A 10,425-nucleotide genomic window follows, 5' to 3' on the forward strand; every position below is an offset into this window, starting at 1 on the left:
ATATAAACTCAAACTAAATGTTTAAATGTTGGTTTTGCAGCGTCATGCTAATGAAAAACATCCTCCAGCGATTAAACCACGAACAATGTTCTGCAGTTTCCTTATTAGCTAAACGTCTTACTACGTGTAGTCTCAAAAAAGTTTATGAAGCTACAATTCAGCTTTCGCCAAGTTTTAGACTCAATCGGCATTATTTGCTAGCTGTGTAGATCTTTAGCGTCGGATATTCTGTGAAGATCGAGTACCGGTAACACAACCATGAAATTCATTTGCCAGCATGGAAGCTAATATTTCCGCATTAGACATCCGTACGATTCCCGATGATACTGAAGTGGTTCTTTATTTACGGTCCTGTAAACAAAATAGTTCCTGTAATTTGGAAGTTCTCTCGGTAGGCGGGGAAAGAGTAGTTTTTCACTCTTTCACAGTTTTAAGCCCATATCGAGGGGGAGGGGGGGGGGGGGGGAGGGTAACCGGGGTATCTACCTCAGGCGGCAGTTCCAGGAGGCGCCAAATTCATTTTCTTGAATAAAAAGCCTTGTTTCACTAAGTGCCTAACATCCAGCGCACGCTGGTCTATCGATTATTCATATGATTTTGAAACGCATCCCTGTTGCTTTCTGAACATTTTTGAATACATTCGAAGTTCATTTCTGAACGAAACGCAAGGTGATTTTTGAATGCCTGCATAGTGTAGGTGATGTCTCGGCCTAGGGAGTAACCGTCGCATCTAGAAACAACGAACTTTCGAGCCGACAAAAGCGGACGGAACTATACGAGCTGGCTGAATACACTCGAACGGGTGAATGGCAATCGTTGTGTGTTTGTGTGGTTGATTAGCTGTGCAAATGATGAGTGTTGCTATAATTATTAGCGAAATCAATACATTCAGACTACCAAAGTGGAAATAAGCGACTTACAGGAATAATAGGTAAAAAAGATAACCTATTATATTCTCAGTGTATCCAAGAAAATGAAATTGACAGGAAATTATTGCCAGATGACTACACTACAGATAGCCAGCTGTACAGTCCCCGTTTAGCAGCCGCTTAAGCTCTATTCTCGGAAAACCCGTTGTACGAACACGTAATAATGCCTAACCGGAGAATAAACGCGGGTTAACTGAACCAGTGATTGTGGAAGGGTTAGTGAAGTTAACTGGCGAATAAGTTTTGACAATGGCAGGAGTAATTACAGTAAGATTGTCTGTTAGAACGAGGACGGAGAAGAAACACGGACGTCACACAAATTATATGGAAGACTATAACCATTCCAAATTTACATAACAACTTCGTACTGCTACTTTTCGAACTCATGCTTGAGAAACTGGAGCGTATGAATGAAATGTGAAACTATTTCCGAACATAACATTTTTTGCCAATGTTGTTATTGTTGTGGTCTTCAGTCCTGAGACTGGTTTGATGCAGCTCTCCATGCTACTCTATCCTGTGCAAGCTGCTTCATCTCCCAGTATCTACTGCAACCTACATCCTTCTGAATCTGCTTAGTGTATTCATCTCTTGGTCTCCCTCTACGATTTTTACCCTCCACACTGCCCTCCAATACTAAATTGGTGATCCCTTGGTGCCTCAGAACATGTCCTACCAACCGATCCCTTCTTCTGGTCAAGTTGTGCCACAAACTTCTATTCTCCCCAATCCTATTCATTACTTCCTCATTAGTTATGTGATCTACCCATCTAATCTTCAGCATTCTTCTGTAGCACCACATTTCGAAAGCTTCTATTCTCTTCTTGTCCAAACTATTTATCGTCCATGTTTCACTTCCATACATGGCTACACTCCATACAAATACTTTCAGAAATGACTTCCTGACACTTAAATCTATACTCGATGTTAACAAATTTCTCTTCTTCAGAAACGCTTTCCTTCCCATTGCCAGTCTACATTTTATATCCTCTCTACTACGACCATCATCAGCTATTTTGCTCCCCAAATAGCAAAACTCCTTTACTACTTTAAGTGTCTCATTTCCTAATCTAATTCCCTCAGCAGCACCCGACTTAATTCGACTACATTCCATTATCCTCGTTTTGATTTTGTTGATGTTCATCTTATATCCTCCTTTCAATACACTATCCATTCCATTCAACTGCTCTTCCAAGTCCTTTGCTGTCTCTGGCAGAATTACGATGTCATCGGCGAACCTCAAATTTTCTTTTGTTTCCTTTATTGCTTGCTCAATATACAGATTGAATAACATCGGGGAGAGGCTACAACCCTGTCTTACTCCCTTCCCAACCACTGCTTCCCTTTCATGTCCCTCGACTCTTATAACTGCCATCTGGTTTCTGTACAAATTGTAAATAGCCTTTCGCTTCCTGTATTTTACCCCTGCCACCTTCAGAATTTGAAAGAGAGTATTCCAGTCAACATTGTCAAAAGCTTTCTCTAAGTCTACAAATGCTAGAAACATAGGTTTGCCTTTTCTTAACCTTTCTTCTAAAATTAGTTGTAAGGTCAGTATTGCCTCACGTGTTCCAACATTTCTACGGAATCCAAACTGATCCTCCCCGAGGTCCGCATCTACCAGTTTTTCCATTCGTCTGTAAAGAATTCGCGTTAATATTTTGAAGCTGTGACTTATTAAACTGATAGTTCGGTAATTTTCACATCTGTCAACACCTGCTTTCTTTGGGATTGGAATTATTATATTCTTCTTGCAGTCTGCGGGAATTTCGCCTGTTTCATACATCTTTTTCACCAGATGGTAGAGTTTTGACAGGACTGGATCTCCCAAGGCTGACGGTAGTTCCAATGGAATGTTGTCTACTCCGGTGGCCTTGTTTCGACTCAGGTCTTTCAGTGCTCTGTCAAACTCTTCACGCAGTATCGTATCTCCCATTTCATCTTCATCCACATCCTCTTCCATTTCCATAATATTGTCCTCAAGTACATCGCCCTTGTATAGACCCTCAATATACTCCTTCCACCTTTCTGCTTTCCCTTCTTTGCTTAGAACTGGGTTTCCATCGGAGCTCTTGATGTTCATACAAGTGCTTCTCTTATCTCCAAAGGTCTCTCTAATTTTCCTGTAGGCAGTATCTGTCTTACCTCTAGTGAGATAAGCCTCTGCATCCTTACATTTGTCCTCTAGCCATCCCTGCTTAGCCATTTTGCACTTCCTGTCGATCTCATTTTTGAGGCGTTTGTATTCCTTTTTGCCTGCTTCATTTACTGCATTTTTATATTTTCTCCTTTCATCAATTAAATTCAATATTTTTTCTGTTACCCAAGGATTTCTACTAGCCCTCGTCTTTTTACCTACTTGATTATCTGCTGCCTTCACTATTTCATCCCTCAAAGCTACCCATTCTTCTTCTACTGTATTTGTTTCCCCCATTCCTGTCAATTATTTCCTTATGCTCTCCCTGAAACTCTGTACAACCTCAGGTTCTTTCAGTTTATCCAGGTCCCATGTCCTTAAATTCCCTCCTTTTTGCAGTTTCTTCAGTTTTAATCTACAGGTCATAACCAATAGATTGTGGTCAGAGTCCACATCTGACCCTGGAAATGTCTTACAATTTATAACCTGGTTCCTAAATCTCTGTCTTACCATTATATAATCTATCTGATACCTTTTAATATCTCCAGGGTTCTTCCATGTATACAACCTTCTTTGATTATTCTTAAACCAAGTATTAGCTATGATTAAGTTATGCTCTGTGCAAAATTCTACCAGGCGGCTTCCTCTTTCATTTCTTAGCCCCAATCCATATTCACCTACTACGTTTCCTTCTCTCCCTTTTCCTACTGCCGAATTCCAGTCACCCATGACTATTAAATTTTCATCACCCTTCACTATCTGAATAATTCCTTTTATTTCATCATACATTTCTTCAATTTCTTCGTCATCTGCAGAGCTAGTTGGCATATAAACTTGTACTACTGCAGTAGGTGTGGGCTTCGTATCTATCTTGGCCACAGTAATGCGTTCACTATGCTGTTTGTAGTAGCTTACCCGCATTCCTATTTTCCTATTCATTATTAAACCTACTCCTGCATTACCCCTATTTGATTTTGTGTTTATAACCCTGTAGTCACCTGACCAAAAGTCTTGTTCCTCCTGCCACCGCACTTCACTAATTCCCACTATATCTAACTTTAACCTATCCATTTCCCTTTTTAAATTTTCTAACCTACCTGCCCGATTAAGGGATGTGACATTCCACGCTCCGATCCGTAGAACGCCAGTTTTCTTTCTGCTGATAACGACATCCTTTTGAGTAGTCCCCGCCCGGAGATCCGAATGGGGGACTTTTTTACCTCCGGAATATTTTACCCAAGAGGACGCCATCATCATTTAATCATACAGTAAAGCTGCATGCTCTCTGGAAAAATTACGGCCGTAGTTTCCCCTTGCTTTCAGCCGTTCGCAGTACCAACACAGCAAGGCCGTTTTGGTAATTGTTACAAGGCCAGATCAGTCAATCATCCAGACTGTTGCCCCTGCAACTACTGAAAAGGCTGCTGCCTCTCTTCAGGAACCACACGTTTGTCTGGCCTCTCAACAGATACCCCTCCGTTGAGGTTGCACGTACGGTACGGCTATCTGTATCGCTGAGGCACGCAAGCCTCCCCACCAACGGCAAGGTCCATGGTTCATTGGGGGGAGGTTTTTGCTAATAGTAGGCCTAATAGGCATTTGATATTGGTACTTTGTGAACTATATTCTGCCGTATTATTTATGTAAATGAGGTAGGTAAAAATGACCATTTGTGCCAAAACAGTCTTGCTATTTGGCGTGTATTACAGTCGCTGCAATATTAGAAATGCCTATTTCGTTCTATCTAGCAGTGAGAAGAGGGACGTAATCAAGTCGAGAAACCTCAATAATCTTGAGAAATATTCTTATTAACATCTTCTTCAGTGTTAGACAACGACATCTTGAATTTTTTATGTAGCAAACCGTTTGACGAACTTTGACGAGGTAGCAAATTCTTTCGCAGAAAGAAAAGCACGCTGTGCGAAGCTGTAGCAAGATTAGAGAGAAAAAAAGTGCTGGGACCTAAGGATTGATGAAATGCGTACAGTCTTGCTTGTCTTTTGTCTTTATCGCTGTTATGTTTCCTATATTTCATTTTGTGTCATACAGAAGCTAAAGTTATTATCTAACAGGCAAGACAGAGTGCAAGTTTTCTGGAGAGTTCTTATTTCTTATTCTCCCACTTACAACTAATCTCATATAGTATTAAATCGTGAGGGCTTTTTTCTTTTTTTTAAAAAAAAAGAAAAGGGGGGGGAGGGGGTCGGATGTCAAATCATTCGACTGGAGGCAGGAGAGACGTCGCGGGACATTTTAATGCCCACTGTCATGAATAGCCTATAGGTTTTTGGCTTCCATTACAAAATATACACGTTTGAATTCAACACAGCAAAATACAGTGCCGTGCAGTAGCAGAATTCTATGTGAAGATTGTAAAACTGTCCACTCTGATCGGTTTGGAGGTTGTCTGGGCATAGATTCGTCCCTGTCTGTAGCAAATACTCAAACACATCAGCAAAATTTCTACCCGTTTTTGTTTTAACAGGTAATGTCCAGGCAAATTTGGAGTATGTATCAATAACCATTAAAATATATTTTAATCCATTATTCTCGTGTTAACACTCCCTTGATATCTACAAGATCAGCCTGCAACAAGTCATCCAAACCTTTAATCATAACATGCCTACAAGGGTACGTTTTGCGCGCTGGTATGTGCAGTTCTCGAACTCCTGTCGCCACACTTATTCGATGATACCTATCTCTCCAAGTTCATAGGTTACTGAAACAGTCTCATTCGAATGAGCTGTATTACCTGCAGCAGCTGATGACATGAGAAGACGTAGTCGATCTATTAGCTCGTTGGGGTCGTCATAATATATATACTCCATGATTCGATTGTTCAGTGCTTTATGCTCAATGCCAGTACCATCACCCCTGCTCCTGCTGCTGTTGTTATTTTAAACATCATGTATTGGTTTTATAATGGTTTTCTACTTCTTGTTGCTCTGGCTTTTTGCGATCTTACGAACATCAGTCAAATGCAATATTTCACGGTACATTTCCCTATCGTTAACCGAAGAATTTAGGGTTTTTTTCGTGGGTCTTAGGAAATAAGGTTCATTAATCCACGTGTTCTCTCAAACCGCCTATCGCCAATCTGTATTACGTCCTCGGTACGTTTATAGCCTGCATGTCCAACATATATGGACTTCCCCTGCTAACGCTGAATGTTCTCCTATCTGTCTGGCCAGGGACGTGACAGCTAATGAATTCGTCTGTGACAACACCATCGTTATCGTGTGGTTTTGTTTTTGCTGAGAGCTGCCTGAGAGATTCTTGTCTTAGTGTTTGCTGTCGATTCATATGCCCTAACCTTAGCAACCGTCATTTCTCTCAAACGACTTTCCGCTTTTCAGTGACTTTCTGCTCGGTGTATACTAATTAGACGTCTCTGCAGCGTGAGGCTTATATATATCCGTTCTTCTTCCTTTTATTATGTGACTGCTCCCGCATCTCAACAACAAGGACCTCTACATCTATTTTTCTCTCAATAGCCTCGACCCTTTCAATGGTCAGTTACTTTCTTATCGCTTTCAGTAAATAACCCATTTAATGCATTGATCATTCTCAGAAGAGCCGGCAATACGTATCTAGCTTCATGAGCGTAACTCCAACTTTATGCATCCATTTTCTCAGGTTGAGAGCTAGACATGAGCGTGACTTAGTCAATGAAAATGCCATGAATGTCTGGTAGGAATTCAGCATCTCCACTTTAGGGGAGTACACACAGCTTTACATGGACACAGACGCGCAATTGCTTGTGGACGTTTTCGAGAAATTCTGTAGTCTATGCATGACCACATATTCCCTGGATCCCACATTTTATTACTCCGTGCGTGCCTGGTTTGTCTTGGGACGCAATGCTGAGAAAACAAAGTGCAGCATTGATGCTGACATGCATCTTTTCTTTGAGCGAGGGATCTGCGGGGGACTTCGCCAATGTGTCCATAGGCATACTAAGGCTAAGAACCCATGGATGTGTGACAGGTTCAATGCATCCCTTGATTCAAGTTACATAATGCACTTGGATGTAAATAATATATATGTGCACACCATGTAACAATCACTGCCAATTTTTGAGTTTTGATGGGTCTGCAAAGATGAATGCAAGGGATTAGGTGCATAAGTCATGAGGGGTATGGCAGCTGATTCTGATGTGGGGTACCTGGTCGAGGCAGGACTCACATACTCTATTACTTTGCATGATGAGCGCTGCTGTTCCAGGGCAAGTGTTTCAGGAGGATGCTCCACCCAAAAACTGGTGACAATGCTGGGGATACGTAGGGATGCATTATTCATAATCACAATCTCCAACAGTGCCTTAGCCTGGGCTATATACTTCAAGTAGTTCCCCTGGTTGAAAGAGTATATTGATTTGAATAGGAGTCAAAGAACTGCTGCAACATGTGATTTTGAGAAAGATATTTATAAATTGATAAATAGTTCAATTTTTGGCAAAACTGGAGAATTTGAGGGAACAACATGAAATGTTGATTAGGTCCGAATGGGATGTGCATTTTGTCGTAAGAAAATGCATTGCTAAACCAAATTTTAAGTTGGTCACCATATTGAATAAGAACTTTGTTGCTGTCTAGATGGTGAAGACTGCAGTAGAGTTTACGGAACCTATTTATGTGGAGATGTAAATACTCTATATGTATCACTTTCATTATGAGATTGTGAAAACTCATTTAGCAGATCCTAAATTACTTTATACAGATAGCTTCATCTATTTGATGAAGAACTGTGATCCATATGAAGTAATGAGGAGTAGTAAGACAAAAGGGCTATGGCTTCACACTGTATTGTCGCTAAATTTAATTAAGATGACAGATCCAAGAAGACAGCCATAGATGTGGCATTGTCACAGTGAAGTTCAAATTTTGGCAAAAAAAAGGTCAGTTGGGCTTTCTCCACTAACCTAAACCCCTCCCCTCCTCTTCCGCCTCCCATCCCCTTACTCATTCTGTGCTGGGTTGCCAGATAGGATGGATGTAAGTCTTTATTTTGCATGCATTATTTATTTAAACAATTTGAATTGTCATCAGCAGTAGCTCCATCCAGTGTGTTCACCATGAAGTCCGTATGCCAACTGACATAGTTCACAACACTGCCACCAAAGGGTGCTGTCATCCCTCTCCCTCTCCCCTCCAGTGACATAATCCAGTATGGCGGTCTGGGGAAAAATGGCGGGAAATGGACTCAGTCTGTGTCTAGCTACTGTTCTGGGAGGACAGACGTAATTGTGTACTGTGTGTAGTGGATGAGATGTCTGTGAAGGGGTATATTAGCATCTGAGGACTGTGCCAATGGAATTGATATTTTGGTGAAGACGAATATGCTTCATGAAATGATGAGTATGGGCTAAGTTAGGCTTTGCAACTCATGCTGGTAAATGTGTGTGCTGTAAATACAGATCATTCGATAACAGTCCAGTCAGTCAGTATACTGAACTGCAATAGGCAAGATGTTAGCCCATTCAGGTTCAAGCATACATGTGTACAACTCATGAAATGCTGGTGGTGAGCAGGGGCGAATTTAATATGTGTACTACATGCAAGCACACAGCTGAGTACTGCGTCCACAGCACCCTACACAATGAGTGGAAAGAAAAGATAATGGATGAGCATGTGGTGAATACTTTTTCACAAATAATGGCAACCCAGTGGGATGGCATGAAGATGCATTTCAGTACTCACACAGATAGATGCTTGTGTTGGAACTGTCTACCGTTTTATGAAATTGCCTAATACCCCACATCATCTTCGCCCTAATCCTCAATCAACCATAGGTGTCCATCTTGAGGGTTGGAGACCAAGTGGCCTAGTTTACAACACCGCCACCAAAGTACACTATCAGCTCTCCATCGCCCCCTTCCTCCCGTGATGAAGTTAAAGAGGTCTGTCCAGAAAAAAGGGGCAGGAACCAATAGGAACCCTGAATCTGAGCATGTGCTAGGCTTCAGCCAATAGGAAGGCAGTATTTGGTAATGTCGTCAGGGGATATAGGGTAGGCTCAGCAGCTCTGATTTTTGGACAACATGGTTGTGGAGATAAAGCAGCGATTAGTATGATTAATTAATTATTGAAAAACTTTCTAAATCGCATTTATTATTATTATTATACCGCCAACCGGTTTCAACCCGACGTAGGGGTCATCTTCTGGGCGTTTACACTGTGAAATTATAGATATCCGTCAGAAAGGCTCTATTATACAACAGCTAAAATTACGTAAATTTAAAATATGTTACCCATTGGTCGACTGCTGGTGGTGTCACTCCTGTCTACATAACGGCAGGAAACATGCGAGACTAACCCTTCGTATGGTCTTAAATAGCGTACTGAGATCACGTGAATAAACGGCAGCACCCCCAGCGGCGATCAACGGCATTTAATACACTTTATTATATGTAATTACTAGTCACCTTGGTTTTATCATAAATTTAAGTGACAGTAAATAACAGAAAACGGAACCATTCCATTTAAAAAGAGTTACAATTATAGTGTTAATTATAAAATAATAACAAATGTTCCGTAGTCAACTCGTAAACCAAGGTGACTAGCAGCTCTGTGACTTAAGTCTCGCTCAGTCAGCCAGCAGCAGCAGCAGTGGAAGAAGAAGAAGAACCATGAAGCATCAGCAGCAGTCGCGTTCTGGCACATCCCTGCAGAACAAGAAGAAACGGAAATGTAAGTATCCCATATCACATCTTGATCTGTCTGTAGTTAGCTTTATTGTTATTATTATTGGTTGTTTTTATGCCTTGGTCCTCATTTTTGTTCAGCAGTGTCTTTGACACATCCAGGCCTGCAGGGTGAGTGATGAGGACAAGTGGTCTGCTTCTAACATATCGAAAGTTGCTGGTGGTCCTAAACAACAGCAAGATGTACAGTACTCGTTACCAACATACGACCCATCTCAACAGAACATCCTTGTGCTGGTGCAGGTACAGAGTTTAGATGCTGTGGATAAGAAGGTGTCAAATGTACCCATGCTTTTCAGTTCCACATACAGTTTAACTCCCAGTGGAATGAAATGTGTAAACATGGGTATAGAAGCACATCATGACTGGGTCTTACATGTGAGAATAGAAATTGAAAATGCGCTAAATAGTGTTAAAGTGCCAATTTTTGAGTTCGATTTGGGATGAAATATGTCATGCAGAGCGCTATATCAGTCAGCAGATGGCTGCGGAGTATTATTCAGCTCGTACTCCCATTGACATTCGCCTTACCAGTGTGATCTGATCATTCTCCGTGCCGAAATCAGCCAAGGGCGCAACAAGAAAGCGAGCATCGTACCCACTTAAATTATGGAAGAAAACGGGTATGTGCCTTGGTAGCAGTTACTTCAAATTGT

Source organism: Schistocerca gregaria, chromosome 1, assembly GCF_023897955.1.
Source record: "Schistocerca gregaria isolate iqSchGreg1 chromosome 1, iqSchGreg1.2, whole genome shotgun sequence".
NCBI lineage: Eukaryota > Metazoa > Arthropoda > Insecta > Orthoptera > Acrididae > Schistocerca > Schistocerca gregaria.